Raw genomic sequence first — 14813 nt, 5'->3', positions numbered from 1 at the left:
GTTTTCAGGTAGAAGGTTGAGGTGCATGATACAGTTGGTCAAGTTACAATAGGATTCCCTGTTTGTTTTGTGTGCCCCTTCCAAGCTATGCCAGTCGAGTTTATCAGACCTCTACTCTCCATGTCTCTGTGTCACCCTGTCTGAATATTAAATATACTAAAGTGCTGTCGCTCTTTTCATTTCTCCAGTGGTCAATTTCTATATATATCTTCACAGTGATGTGGCGTTTTTGCAAATATGGATACCACACGTATGCTCTACAATGCTTTCCTGAACTTCGATACCTCTGTCAGGAACTTTCTCTTCTCACTAAATGCACACCAAGCAAGAGAGGCTACATAACCCAGTACCCGGTTGCGATATAAATATTATGGCATGTTAAATCCAAGAAAAGCTGGATAACCTTCCCCCCAAAAAACAAAAATATCCTGAATAAATGCAAGGGATATAAACAAGGGATGCTGAGTAAAGTCATGAAAAAGGAACAGATAAAGGAAGAATAAAAAGCAATGCAGGAAAAAACCAGGTGAACGACTAAAGTGATAGTAATAGGAAAAACCGAGGGACTTATAACAACACTGATGGTTTGGTGTATAAGGTTTATGCCTGTGCTCCCACATTCCAGTTCGTCTTCGAGAACGGCCCCGATCGCCACTGCTAATCTTACCCTCGAGGTATGATCTTTGTAGAAATGCCACGATCATACCCCAAACTGTAGGCCTAAATGGCAGTTTCACGACACAGCCAATGCGTTCAGTGCTAAGACACTACAGCAACGACAAACTACCAACAACCTACGACAACGCTAAGACACGCTAAGTCTACAACTAAGACAAATGACCTTACCGTCACGACATTTCCGTTCTCCTCCTTGTCAGCGCCCACGCCAGAAGCAATTTTGAACATCCAGAAATTGACGTGGCGTGCCAAGAACAGCAAAGAATGACCAAGTTCTCCACGTCAGCGCTACGTCAACTCCTTTTAAAGTCACGCCCCGTTACTCATGATGACATGCGGCAACACACGAAGACAGGAAGATCGTGGCATGTCGCTGGAAGTTCCTGACAGTGGGACATAGGCTTTAATAGCATGGTGGGCGGTGGTGGCGTGGAGCCAGATGTAGCCTCAACCACAAGGACGGGAATTTGACCAGCCACACCTATGGGTCAAGTTTTATGAAGTTCCATCCTCTGTTTCTCCTCTCCACCGGGCATACATCTTACGTAACAGGGGCATCTATTTCTTCCAATTAGTGTATTCTTGTTATGTTCACACGATTTTATTTTAGCTTAGAAAGTCCTCTGATACCACATGTGTTAATGAAGCTGTACCTGGTCCTTTCAGTTCAGTCTTTAGTCGCATAAATTTGTATGTAGGTGCCAATAAAAATACATCATCGTAGTGAAGGGGCTCTGATAACACATTCATTACACCCATCACAACTGTAGTCGATCTCTTAAACTGAATCGAAACGTCGTGCTCAACAGCAAGAAATAAAGATGAATAAAAGTGAGAATGACGTACTCGGGTTGAAATGGTTAAGCTAAAACAAACTTATGAATACGACTCCTGGTTCAACATGACAGCAAACAATGCAAATCTGACCATGCATCCTTGGTGGAAGTGTTCCCGTGAAAGTTCCAGCCATCTTAATCTCTCCACGGGCATACTAACTCAGTCTGCCATGAGGTACTAGGTGTCACTGGCAGGGGGTCCGAGGGAGTCATATCTCAAGAAGCCCACAGGATCCTGAGGGCGTGGGCGAAGATATTGATTGTGGCGATGCTCTGACCAGTGCCAGGATATAGGGACTCATCCAACCGCCATCATTCTTGTCTGACGTCTCGCCCTCCATGGTTACCAGGCAACATTGAAAACATTCGTCAACCTGCCAGGACGTCATGCCAAAGTTGAATATGTAAGAGAGTGTTTTCTTCACTTATTGGCTACTTACGGTACACTTTTTACCTCAGTGTCACTTCATCGTGACACATGATTCTGTAAAGCAGAGGTAAGGCTGGGTAAAAGACTTTTGCGCTTGGTTTTAATAGAAATGGCGATAATTTTGCAACTTGTTTAACATCGATCACTTTCTTTATGCAAGCCCTACTGCGCTTCATATATATGATATTATAGCCAGAATATACCGTTTAGTCATCTAAATGGTCTGAAAAAGTAAATGCTTCTAAACGACACCGGAATCAAAAGTCACTTCCTCTTAATCACTGACTCACGTACACGCTTTATTTCCCAGCCTCCTTTATTATTCTTTCCGATAGACCATCCCAGCGTGAAAGACTAGGTGGACTATAACTTCTTCCTATAGAAATTCTTCATATAAAGTTGAATATATATATATATATATATATATATATATATATATATATATATATATATATATATATATATATATATATATATATATATATATATAAAGAAACAGACTCATGCTCTTATCTTTTTACTTTGAATACTTTTTTCTCATCTATCATTCTAAATCTTCTCCCACGTCCCACCTGAACAGGGGAGGATGGACAGACTGAGTCCCTTTATCTTTGAAAAATTCCAATAAAGTTGCATGTATAAGAGCAAGCTATCCTCATGTCGTCCAGTTCACTTACTCAGACTCACACTCCTCTGATATAAGAAGCAATAGACACATTGTGTCCACCCTTGTCCCCAAAACTTCCTATATATCTACATGTATAAAAGAAAGTCCGTTTACTTTTTAATCACCTTTATCAACTGCTGTTAGACTGGAGGCCGATTTGATCAGGAATCAAGAAAATTACATTCAATATCATCCTCATCCGGACCTCCTTTCTCACCCTTTGGCAGAGTGTGGAGTAGCAACGTCCAGACAGCCTGAATTTGCTCAGTTCAGTGGGCCAAGCTTCCATCATCATTCAAGCCCATGGAATCCTGGCTCCATGTTCACCAAATACTTTCCATCCAGTTGTAATGTGTCTTTTTATTTTATTTTCATGGTCTTTTGTTGGCGAGCTCCATGCTGCCCTAATTGTCAGTCGCATTTCTTTCGTTCTTGTATTCTTTCTTTCTTTCTTGTTTAATTGTGGTAGGCACTTATACCCTTCAGAATTAACCGAATCCTACCAAACCTGGACACAATGGCCAGCCTATGACTTAGTTGTGTCCACAAAGTTTTGCTTGCTAGGCAACTAATTGTTGCCATTGCATGGCAGCTTTCGAAAAACCCGTTTTTTTGTATTTCTACGTTTTTGAGGTGTAGAAGTATTACTAATGGGCATAGAAAACTCTGACTTCTTTAGGCGCAATGTTGATTACATTCCCTGTTGGAAAGTCTCTAGCATTTATTTCCCCTCCTCCCCTCCTCCCAATAGTTTTCGAGTGGCAGCCCTGTGAACATTGGCCATCAGCGTTCCCAGCAACCAGTGCCAGTTTTCTTAAAAATGCCCCCTAATAGTTCCCCAGCAGTTCGATGGAATTGAATGAAAGTTTTCATACTTATTGACATTGTGACCTAAGTACTACAACTTTCTATCGTACACCTATGTGCTACATTGGCTTCGTCATGGGTCAAACGTCACCAAATGCAAAAACGGTGAAAACAGCTAAAACCACGACTATACCCGCGCGAAATGCTAAGACTTCGAAGATTATTAAGCCAGGACCATGATTCTTTTGTAGAATGTCGCACTGGAGTACCTTCATACATGCAACCAGGACATAGCATTCAAGTTACTGGAGTAGCTCGGTTCCGTCAGGGAAAAAAAACGACTATAGTGGAAACACGAATAAGGATTTTTGTCTGTAGGGTGAAGGAGAAATATGGATTGACTGAATCATGAACGAAATGATGTATGCTTCCTTTCTCGTGACAGTCTGATTGTACTTATGTAGTTCGTACTTTTCCTTTTCGTATAATTTTTAGATTTTATCTAACAAAACTGTTAGTGTGAGACTGACGATGAAGACGACGACGACGATGATGATGATGATGATGATGATGATGCTGAATATGATGATAATGATGATGACACAGGACGATATAAATGATAAAGGACTACACTGATAGTAGTAGTAGTAGTAGTAGTAGTAGTAGTAACAATAATAATAATAATAATAATAATAATATTAATGATGATAATAATAATAATAATAATGATGATGATAAGATGATGATGATGATGATGATGATGATAACAAAGGACGATCATGATGCTGATGATAGTAACACTACTACTACTACTACTACTACTGCTACTACTACTACTATTACAATTACTACTGCTGCTACTACTACTACTACTAAAATAATAATAGTAATAATAATAATAATAATAATAATAATACGATAATGATGACTGATCATGACGATGATGATGATGAGGAGGAGGAGGAGGATACTGATCTGATATTGATTAAAGTGTCAGTTAAGTCAAAATATATTCATTCACCTCTGACAAATAAACAACCTTTTTCAGCACTTTTATCTGTATTACTTCCAAGAGAGAGAGAGAGAGAGAGAGAGAGACAGAGACAGAGACAGACAGACAGACAGACAGATAGACAGAGCTATGAGGGGATTAAGTGGACACTAGACTAGATTATAATGATCCTCTCTCTCTCTCTCTCTCTCTCTCTCTCCTAATCCTGTTTTCTTTCTTCTTCTCTCTCCTCCCTCCTCCTCTTCTTCCACAAAATCTTTTTATCTTTCTCCCTCTCTCCTTCCCTGCGCCTATCCTTTTATCTTTCTTTAACCCTCTTCCTTTTCTATGGCCTATCTTCTCTTCACCTCCCTCCATCCCTCCTGTCTCACCTCTCTCCATCCCTCCTCCCACTCTTCATTCTCTTACTTTCCCTCCGTCACCCCTTCCCTTCGCCTAGTCATCCTGTTGTCTTCTTTTACTTTGTTTGTTTGTTTGTTTCCTCTCCCCACTAATTCTTCCTCCGTCTCTCTCTCCATCCTCTCTCTTCTTGCCCTTCTCATATTTCTTCTTTATGTCACTTTTTACCTATCAGTCTGCGAATATCTAGGTAAGTATCTATACTTCCATCTACCTACCTACCTACTGCACTTACCGACATCTTTATCGATCTGCCTATATAGCTGTTTATCTTTCTTCCTCTCTGTCTGTTTATCTTTTTGTCGTCTTTCCTACCAGTCCGTTTATTTAGTCATCAGTCCATCTTTCTACTCGTCATTCTATATACACATCAAATATAGGCATCCTGGTACTGCATATATGTATGCATGCATGCGTGTATGAATAGGGAGAGAGAGAGAGAGAGAGAGAGAGAGAGAGAGAGAGAGAGAGAGAGAGAGAGAGAGACTGTAAAGAAGGAACTCAAGGATAAGACTGCAAAACATATTTCCAGAGAAAACTGTCTCAGTTATACTCCCAAAATTTACCTTTTCACTGCTCTCTGAGAACAGATTATGATTATTTTCCACAGATTTTTCAGGTCTCACAACCGTACATCATGGCAGGAATTATCAATTCGTTATATACCTTTCGTTTCATACATACTGGCAAGCTACTTTTCATGCTGCCTATGTTTACCAAAAGCTTTCCATCCAATTGTAATGCGTATTTTTATGCAATTTTCATGGTCTTTTGTTGGCCAGCTCCATCCTGCCCTTATTATCAGTCTCGTGTCTTTCTTTCTTGTATTCTTTCTTTCTTTCTTGTTTAATGTGGCAGGCACTTCTACCCTTCATAATTAACCGATTCCGACCAAACGTGGACACAACGACGAGCCTATGACCTATTGTTTCCGTAAGGTTTTGGTTGCTAGGAATCTAATCGTTGCCTAGCAATGGCCTAAACCATGCTAAGAATGGCCCCAGCGTCCCTAGCAACCAGTACCGGTTTTCAAAAATGCCCTCCAAGTTCCTCAGTGGGTTGTAGGAGTTGAATGAAACTTGCATGCTTATAGACACTGATTATAGTCAAACCAGAATATGAAGAGCTCTGGGGTGGAGAGGGGGATTAAGTACAGACCTGCCACATCTTTACCAAAACAAAACCACCCGGTATCCAACGTTTTCTATAATATTTTGAATGCGATAATTCCGCCAAAAATATGCTGCCGTACTTTTACGTTTAGTCTTTTTGGTTCCATTAAGGCTATTATCGGCTATCTTAGTATAAAAATACAAGCTATGGTGGGTGGTAGGTGAGCGGCCGTGACTGACCCAAACACGCGGGTCACCGGAAACGTGGCAGATTGGTCTAAGCAACGATGTCACATGTTGTATAGAGTCGTTGTTTATTTTCTTATAAAGGTAATAAATCGTTACTATGAATTTTTTATATATAATATATTATATATAAACTATTTCAAGCTAATAAATAAAAGTTGTTAATATCTTAACATTCGACAATGTAAAGTTGAAGGTTTAAATGTTTGGCATATGTGCTTTTCTTACCTGCCCCACCTCAGAGCTTATCATATTCTGGTTTGACTTTAGCACTGAAACTTTCCTTTGTGCATGTATGTGCTACATTGGCCAGGTCAGGGAATAAAGGTCATCAAATGAGAAAACGGTTAAAATAGCTAAAACCACGACTATGCTCATGCGAAATGCTAAGGCTCAGAAGATTATTAAGCTAGGGCCATGATTCTTAGGTGGAATGTTGCACTGGGGTGCCTCCACACAAAAGTGATATTTAGTGTCGAAACTCATTTCCAGTCACTGGCAGCGCCACCTACAATTTGTTCCTCTGCTGGGCCATTCAGCAAATTTCAAGTTGCCTAGTTCCACAGTGGGTGGATGGAATCGAATGAAATTTTGCATTCTTATAGACGTTAATGAGTGGTACAAGTGTGCTTCGTACATGCATGACCTATATCCACCAGGTCAGGGGTTTAAGTTCATTCAAGTGCAGAAAATACGACCTTGCTCACGCGAAATGCTAACGCTACGAAGATTATCAAGCCAGGGTCATGATTCTTGGATGGAATGTTGCACTGGAGTACCTCCACATAGAAATGACATTTAGTGTCGAAACTCACTTCCGGTCGCTGATAAAGCTTGGTCTGCTTAGGTCTGGCCATCGTCGCCTACTGGCTTATTCTTTATATTTTAGCTGCCATCAGACGATTATATTCACCTTAGGAACGATTTGTAGTACTGAAGAGGAAAAAAATGGCTCTATCTTAATCTTTCCTTTCGAAGAATCTGGAGATAGTAGCAATATCATAATATTAACGTCCTCTGTCTAGGGAGATTTACCTCTTTACTGCACTGGGTCCCTTTTAAGCTAAATAAAGCTACTGGAAAGTAGAAAGAAAATAGTAAACACTTTTTTTGTGTATAATGATGTACTAAGCAATTCACAACGAAACGTCTCTTTTGCAGTCTTTTTTTTTTTTTTCTCTCCTGACGGAACTGGATCATACCCACAACTTGAACACTAAGTCAAAGTAGTCATGGTTGCATGAAATTCATCGAACCTTAGTTACGAATAAGTCTCCTTGGTTACTAGACTCGTTTTGTTTTCACCTGACAAAAGATTCACTCTCATAACTTGAATACTAATTCGTGATTGCATGAAATCATTATTTCTTTATACGTTAGGTATGAATATTTTTGGTTACTAGTCAGATCAACCCTCTAAATTAGGAGCATGGATACTGGAGGTTGGGCTACTTTGTACATAATAGCTAAATCCTATAATAAATTAAATAAATACTCCGAAACCTAAGACCTGAGAACGGCCCGACAGCATTTGGAAGGTGATGTGTTTGAAATACACGTCAGCTCGTGGATACAGTGATGAACATTTAGCCCAGCTGTCTCTCCGGACCTAATGGACTTAATTCCATGCGTCAGTTCAGATTATGTTTGCACGGTCTAAATTGGCTGACGCAGAGTGGAGCTTGTTGTTGCTGTTGTTGTTGGTGTTGGTCTGACTGTTGTTGTTACTGGTGTTTCTGTTAGTGATTTTGTTATTATACTTGATGGCCTTGTATGCACATCATATTGCTGGCATCCTTGTGTATGCTTTAATTTTTTATGTTTTTTCATTTGTTTCTTTTTATTGCTTTTCTCGTTTTTGTAGATGTTTCTTTTGTTACCTCCACCAGCGGACCTAGACGGAGGTTATGTATTGTTCCATATATGTATGTTTGTTTGTTTGTAGGATTTCACAGAGAGCTGTTATTGGACTTCAACGAAATGTGGTGGAGAGGTCAACAAGGGGGCAAGGAAGATATTATTAGAATTGTAGGTGGATCCGGATCTGGATGCAGAAGTAAATGGTAAGTTTTATTAGCACTGGTGGAGGTATGCACTCTCTGGTAGTGTGTAACAGGCCAAATTAAGACGGTAGAATCAACTATGTGAGACTGTGAAGGACTTCCTGTGGTAGAATAGAAAGAGTATAGCGGTAAATCATAAATATTGTTGACGACGGGGAAGGTATGCTCTCTAAATGATTTCTAGTTATTACTAGTGTTTGTAATAGAGTATCTGCTGCTGTTTTGACCGCAGTATTTTCCGTGAGGTTTTTAATATCTTTGTGGTATCAGTAATTTAATATTTCTTTTTCGTTATTGGTGCTTTTCTTGTTACTGCATTTTTTTTTTTTTGGGGGGGGAAGGGGATGGTTGGTGTTGATGTTTCTGCTAATATTTTTGTTGTTATATTGTTGACATTATTTTTATTGAAGTAATTACTTATATTGAAGTTCTCCGTAATAAATGATAAATTTTTGCTTACATATATTGCTTACATATACTTTTTATTATTTTGTTATTAAGAACTCCACATTCTGAGGAGTTCTCAGTGATATTGTAGGAATTATTTCTCTTTGGGGGGCGTGGGGGAGGGGGAGATCTAGCATTCCAAGTACGTTCACGACAGAGACGAAATTTTTAGGATTGATAAATGTTGATTGCAGGCTTCTATTGAAAAAAAAAAAAAAAAATCCTAGTACTAGCACCCTCTATGTCATTATTTTCTGTTTTTGCTCTACTGCACAGCAAAAACACTGAATCTATTGCATTGCAAATGCTTTAGTATGTAGGCTAATCGTCAACATATGCTTGTGCATCTGGGTATTGATACTGAGATTCAAAAAATTCTTTTTGAGATACTGAGGAAAACCAAAATTGTCGTCTCATGCATGAAAGTTCTAAATAAGAAAGTATTTTGTCGATTTTGACCAAACTCAGTGGAAATGTAGTAAGTCATGAGTGAACATGATTTACATCTTATGAATGACCTTGACCTTGATCTCAAGGTCACAGGTGTGGATTTTTTTTTTTTTTTGCCATTCTAATCTGGATTTTGGCATTATCATCTGGAATGTGACGTTCTTTGAATATTCATTCAACATTTTCAGAATTCTAGTTATTATTATTATTATTATTATTATTAGTATTATTAGTATTGTTTTTATTATTATTATTATCATTATCATTATACTATTATTATTATTATTATATTACTACTACTACTACTACTACTACTACTACTACTACTACTACTACTGCTGCTGCTGCTGCTGCTGCTACTAATACTATTACGAGCTTCCCATTCCGTGGAGTTCTTATTAAGAGTGATTTTTTTCTTTTTTCTTGGGTGGGGGGGGGAGTTTGAGAGGAAGATCTAGAGGTCCCTCATTCCAAAACCGTTCGAGATAGAGACGTGAAATTTTCTGGAGCAATGTATCTTGGGTACAGGCTTCTTTTCACGTATTTTTTCTCCTAGCATTAGCGTCCTCTATGTTAATTTTTACATTTTTGCCCTCCTGCACAGTAAAAACTACTGAATTGATTGATTTGCAAATGTTTCAGTATGTAGTATACAACATATACTAGTGCACCTGGGTGTTGACATTGAGATCCAACAAATATTTCTTGAGATATTGAGGAAAATCAAAATGGCTGCCCCATGCCTGAAATGGCTAAATCAGAAAGTATTTGGGCGATTTGACCAAAGTAGTAGACTTTCGATTATCCGGCATAATGCAGCCAAACCCTATGCTGCATATTGTGTAGTACCCCCACATCGGCTCAATATTTGCCACTGAGCCAGATATTGCATTTCTTTTTTATCCATCTTAACCCTCTATCCTGTAAATTTTCCCATAAGTAAAAGATGATAATTAAGCATAAAATACATGAATGATAATATACAGTAATACAGAAACACAGTGCTGGTTGGCTACCATTTACGGGCTGATTGATGCACCTCGATACGGGATATTGCATAGAACCACCGGTTATGTCACGCTTCGGTGCAAGAAATATCATAGGTTTGCTGGATATTGCTTTAATGGTACCATTGCATTGGGCCAGATATTGCAACAATTATACCATGTTGAGTACACCGCTTCCCATCCGATCAGCGAAGTTAAGCAACGTTGGGTCTGGTTAGTACTTGGATGGGTGACCGCCTGGGAACACCAGATGCTGTTGGCATCCCTACGTGTCAAGTGGGGTTGGTGGAGGATTAGTGCCCCTCCCTGTAAAACAATTAACTCTAAGCCCTTGGCCACCCCGTCTGGGATACATGGCGTCTGGCAATGAATGAATGATAATTGAAAGTTTTACTGTAAGAATCTTGCTTTCATGTTCCTGAACTTGATTCTTCTGAATTCTCTACACTCTGGCTTCGGCATTCCTGTCATTCTCTGACTAAATGTATCTGTGCTGTGTACTTATCTCCGAGTTCTACTGACTATCAAAAATTCCTTGACTATCTTACTTCTATGATGGAACACATTCTGTCCATTTCTCCTTTCTCTGAAATCTCCATTCAAGGAGATTTCAATGTTCACCACCACCTTTGGCTCTCCTCTCCTTTCACCGATCCACCTGGTGAACAAGCCTACACCTTTTCTATCCTTAACCCGTCACGTCCCGACCAATTTCGCACCTCCGATACCTCCCAATCCCGAGCTATTTTGGAAATGTTTTTTTTTGGCTAAAACCTCCGCTTTTGTTGAGAAACAAAGGAAAATCACCAAGAAAGGGCTTACCAGGGTCCATAAGTGGTCAGAACAGGTGTTTCTCTGTGCCAGGTATCGTATTCTGTCACTGATGTGTGAGGCTCTCACGTTTTTTATGGTAGGTAATTTTGGGAGAAACAACAAAGAACACCTCTACATTTATTGAATTTGAACTAATAAACAATAACAATAACATTATAATGGTTTTCAATTCTATATATATGAAAACTAAGCATTGTTCCATCGCGCGAGCATTGCGAGTTTGGTCATAGTAGTCACACGCTATGTGCTAAGTTTCTTGTTTCAGTAAACATATCATTGTTTCTACTTGTATAATACTGTTTCAATGCCATTTTACCATTTTCTACTGTCTGTAAATGTTTTCAGCTGTTTTCATTCAGTACGATGACATGTAGCATAACTATAGCGCACATCTGCTTACTCAGCACACTCGCTAATACTCGTATCTCAACATACCATATTATTTTATCACTTTCATAGTATTTTTTTTTTTTTACATTGAACCTTTCGTCAACCAGTGTAAATGTTTTCACTTATTTACATTCATTACAAGGGCATTTAGCGAAATGCTACCGCATATTCATGTAGCAAGCACACTTGCTACCACTCATGTTTCAACTTCTACTTTATTTCTTCACTCCCAGTATACTTCCCCACTTACATTACACCCGTTTCCACCTTATACTACTATTTACATATTTACGGGCCTTATTTATTCCACTGAGTGTCAGATTATCACACCAAAATACCCTCACTATGAATGTTTCGACTTAGATAATATTTATACACTCACATAATAATTTTCCACTTATTTTACACCCGTTTCCACTTTATAAAACTATTTACATATTTATGGGCCTTATTTATTCCACTGAGCGTCAGAATATTGCATCTACGGTTTATACACTTGCTAGGAATATTTTGACTTAGAATAAATTTATGCACTTACATAACTTTCCACTTATATTACACCCGTTTCCACTTTTCATACTAATATTTACATATTTACGGGCCTTATTTATTCCACTGAGCGTCAGAATAACGCATCTACATACACTTGCTGGGAAGGTTTTCACTTAGAACGTATTTGTGCCCTTACAGATTTTTCCACTTATAATACACCCGTTTCCACTTCCATACTACTATTTACAGATCTATGGGCCTTATAATTACACTAAGCGTCTGTTTGTCGCATTTCTTTCTGAGCATGAGCGTCATATCACATTCACACCATATCAGAAGTGCATCAAGGTGTGATACTCACTAAAACAAGGGTGAATGCAGAGACCCATGTCACACTCAACGCACTGGTAGCGGGTGTCTTTTCTCTGAGTGGTGGGTCTCACACGGGAATTGCTACACACATGACTCCTGCGTTGGGGCCTAGGTCTATTTGGCTGGGGAGGTACAGGAGTGGGGAAATGGCGGGCGGATATTCTCAGGGGAGGTTGGGCGGTAGGGGCAGTGCGTGTGCGGTGTTGGGGCCTCTCAACTGCATACCTGGCAAAAAACTCACGTATAAGCTCCCTCACAAACCCTTCAAAGGTTTCCTGCACTCCTGGTCTCATGGCGTGCAGGTTGTGGCAATTCAGGGCAGTTATATCTAGCAGGTTTCATCGTGGTCCTGGCACACTCGACAGAGGATATCATGGAGTCTGACTGATCCACCAGGCGCATGTTGATGTTATAATCAAGGACACACTCAGGTTTCCATATGTGGTGCCTCCTCTCGCGTGGTAATCCATGCACTCTGTACAGTGCATCAAGGGGCAGTGAACCATGGACAAGAGGCTGACTTCTCTATTGTGGTTCCACACTGTTGCTAGTATATTGTTAGCCTGGAAGAAGACCACCTCATTTCTTTGAAGTTTCCGCCCCACCCTGACCATGTGATGGCGGTTCACCTTGACGGTACCACAGATTCCCATGTCATGCCTGTGTAGATAACGAGCGAGAAGAGGGCTAGTGTACCAGTTGTCCAGGTAAAGGACGTGACCATGATGAAGGTAGTCTTCAATCATTGTCTTTACCACTGCTCCAGACAGTCCAATACTCCGATCTTCTATTATGTCTGTCTGTGCACCAGTGTACACGACTATGTCTTGCACATAACCAGTCCTACAGTCACACATAACAAAGATCTTGAACCCAAAACGGTGCCTTTTGCTGGGTATGGACTGCCGAAAGGAAATATTGCCTCTCCACAACACGAGACTCTCGTCTATGACAAGGTCTCTATAGGGATAAAATGAGGACTGGAATGTTTGGCTTAGGTGATCAAAAACCAACCTAATTCGCCTCATCTTATCTGTGTCATTTGCATTTGCAGGATCATCAGCATGGTAAAAGTGGAGGCGATTTAGAATTTGCTGAAAGCGATTACGGCTCATGATTTGGCCAAATATTGGTGTCTGTATGATAGGGTCTCTTGTCCAGTATGCCGGAACTCTGTTATTTTGTACAATACCCATCAAAAGTACCAGGGCAAAAAATATAAACATTTCTGTAAGGGAGACAGGGTAATCATAAATGATGGAATTCCTGCTCCTTGTGCCCAGTCTCTCACTCTCACTGCACTGGCTGCTAGCGAAACTGTTTACTTGTTCCACTATTTGCTCCACAAAACCCTCACTGAAAAACAGGTGGAAAAAATCCAGCCTTGTGGAACTACGGTGAATTTCTGGAGCAGTGCAGCCAGCATGCCCCTGCTCAGTGAAGGGGTGAATGATGGGAGAAAAATCACTCCCATCCTCCCAATTCCAAGTAATAAAACCCTCGCCCCCATCGTCCCAATCGTCGCCTTCGTCGGGGTGAGGAGGAGATGCTGGTGGGGGAGGTTGGGGAGGAGGAGTGTGGAGGGCTTCCCCACTCGCACTCCTCTTCCCTCGGCCTTTACCCTTTCCCTTTCCCCTACCCTTATGGCCTTGTGGAACATTAGGGGGCTGTTGGGATGAAGTCTGGGAATATTGGGGAGCATAAGACGTCCTGAGAAGTGGCTCCTCCTCATCTCCCCCCTCCATCACAGCACCACGTGATTCATCACGCACCCTCACTGCCCCATGTGTCTGGGAATATTGGGGAGCATAAGACGTGCTGGGGAGTGGTTCCTCCCCACCATCCCCCTCCATCACAACACCACGTGATTTATCATGCACCCTCACTGCCCCACGTGATACGCCCTGCCACCTCACACCACCATGGGAGATCGATGACTCACTCCCGCCACTCTCACTTTCTATTCTCGCCCCTGCACTTTCCATTTCACTCCCCACTCCCTCCACGCCACCTCCGCCATCCCCAAACAAAACACTAGGCCCATAACTGCTTGTATGATGTGCCGTGCGCTCTGGGCAGCGATGGGTGACTATCTCCCGGCCGTACCATGTGGCAGCACGTCCCACGGCTCCGTCCTTGTTCTCGTCCTCGTCCTCGTAATCGGGCTTCACATCACGTAGGGGCTGCCTGGAGGTGGTTGCATGCGGCTTTGGTGCAGGCTGGCCCTCTCCAGCAGCATGATATGTTACATAGTGCCACTTCCTGGGGGACTGGACCTCCTCATCACTACTGCTGGTTTCCTCCTCCTCTGGTTGGACATAATCTTTGTCCACCACCTCGTCATCGAGTAGCGAATCATTGTCGCCTGTGAAGGCTTCCAGGGCGACTTGGATTTCCTCCTCCGACAGACCTCTATGCGCCATGTCTGACCAGGGCCACTGCTAACAGGTGAGTGACCGAGCCGAGGGTAAATGTGGGTCGCGCGGGGTCGCTGAGTGTCCCCGCCTGGTGGCAGGTAGGGGAAGGTCGAGCGACCGTACATACCAAAAATCAAGCGTGAGATTTGAAAGT

The 14813-nt window shown here is 41.2% G+C and overlaps 1 non-coding gene across 1 annotated transcript; it reads left to right on the top strand.

Moving 5' to 3' along the window:
* Positions 1-10297: 10297 nt before the first annotated feature.
* On the top strand, positions 10298-10416 carry LOC145416379 (5S ribosomal RNA). The gene has a single exon (XR_013900269.1). It is a non-coding gene; the product is annotated as a 5S ribosomal RNA (ribosomal RNA).
* Positions 10417-14813: the final 4397 nt, after the last annotated feature.

Source organism: Coenobita brevimanus, chromosome 105 (assembly GCF_032717465.1).
Source record: "Coenobita brevimanus isolate Jiangsu-jjx chromosome 105, ASM3271746v2, whole genome shotgun sequence".
Taxonomy (NCBI): Eukaryota; Metazoa; Arthropoda; class Malacostraca; order Decapoda; family Coenobitidae; genus Coenobita; species Coenobita brevimanus.
This window is presented reverse-complemented; position numbering and strand designations above follow the sequence as displayed.